This window comes from Arachis ipaensis, chromosome B06 (assembly GCF_000816755.2).
Source record: "Arachis ipaensis cultivar K30076 chromosome B06, Araip1.1, whole genome shotgun sequence".
NCBI classification, from domain to species: domain Eukaryota; kingdom Viridiplantae; phylum Streptophyta; class Magnoliopsida; order Fabales; family Fabaceae; genus Arachis; species Arachis ipaensis.
In genome coordinates, this window is record NC_029790.2 from 27,560,284 (window position 1) to 27,562,120 (window position 1,837).

Below are 1,837 nucleotides of genomic sequence, written 5' to 3' on the forward strand. Positions count from 1 at the left end.
TATATCCACACCTAATAAATTGAACATCTGATCTATTTATTATTTACATTGTTTAGTATTTTTATTGTCTAGTTATACTTTTTCAACGATAGTGTATAAATTGATTTGGTCTCTTAAAAATTTAATGCCTTAATTTGGTCTTTGAAAAATACTAATGTGAAAAAAATGAGTCCAATCATTAACTTCCGCCTAACTGATAAAATTATCATTCTTAACATGTCACGTGCTACTTAATAGTAATATTTAATAAAATTTTTTTAATAAAGACCAAATTGATTCACATTAATGTCTTTTAAAAATTAAATTAACTCATGCATACTTTTTTGAGACTAATTTAAACATTAATTCGTCAATTAGTAAAGTACAAAATTTCCAAAGCATGTTTCCGATACCATTATAATTTTTATATATAATTCTAACCAAATGTACTATATAAACAATATAATTATGAATTTAATTAACTTGTATTATAAGAATATGCTTTAAGAGTATAATAATAAAAGTTTTGATGTTTTTAATATATTTAATAATGTATTAAAAATATAAATAAATCAATAAATTTTAATAAAACACATGTTACCAAGAACCTATAATTATACATGTTTTAACAAAGCAGGCTTTAAGCTCCATACCTAATGACATTTTTCAACGAAGTGTAGTGGGCGGGTCAATGAATAAATCAGTGGGGAAGAAAAAAAGGTGTTGCATATGTAGCAATTAATTAAAAGCCTACCCATAATTAGGTAAGAATTCTTCATGAATTAAGGGATAAATTATATTGGCAATCATCATCATGACATCCATATAATGATCCATACATGTGTTAATACGTTCATAGAAATTTGATGGCGTGATTTTCAATGAGAATAAATGAGTGTAGAGCTTTTGTAGTAATATGATTTTGAAGCTTTTATAGTTAAGCTTTGCTGTCTTTGGCCAACTCCAAAACTAGTACAAGTTATTATTGGTGCCGTGACTCCTCTCAAATCTCAATCATCACCTTCTGCCCCCACATTATTTTAATTTTAGCTCCTGAACAGGTATGATTTTTTATTTTTATTATCTTAATTAAATGTTTAGAATTTATTTATATGACTTTTAATTTTGACGTGATCAATATATGGTTATTGAGTCAATCATTTTTATTAATATGATAATATATGATATTGAATATTTATGTGAAATCTGTTACGCTGTGTTAAATTATTTTTTGTTAAGAAATTATTTTAATTTTTTAATTTGTTTGTGAGATATTAATTATAATTATAAATTATGCTATTTTAAATTAAATGGCTTATATAATGGTGATCTCATTTATTGTTATAAATGCTAAATTGAATAAGTTATTATTACTTTTGATTTGGAATTAAATAAGAATAAAACCGGATATTATCTTTTGTTCCTTAGATAATTATCTTTTGGATTTTAGATATATTATCTTTTGGACTTTAGATACTATTTTATTTAGGCTTTAGGGTTTAATGTGTGCCATACTCAAATATAAATAGGCCTTCAGGGTTTCGGTCCCCAATATACTAAAGCCGCCTTTCTTGCTCTTTCCCATCAAAAGAGTTGCAGTTCAACCACCTAGGAATACTGAAGGCTTTGGTTGAGGAAAATCGAAAGAACCATAAGATCCAAATCCTTCCATCAATTTCTGACTTTTATGTGTAAAGGTACGTTTCCGCGTTATGATATATTTTGGTGATTCAATATAAATGATCTGAGTTATTAAAATTAATTTATTCTAACAAGTGGTATCAGAGCTATCCATAATTTAATCATCAAAATATTTAGTTTTATTTTTTTTATTGTCATCGAATCAATATATATATAT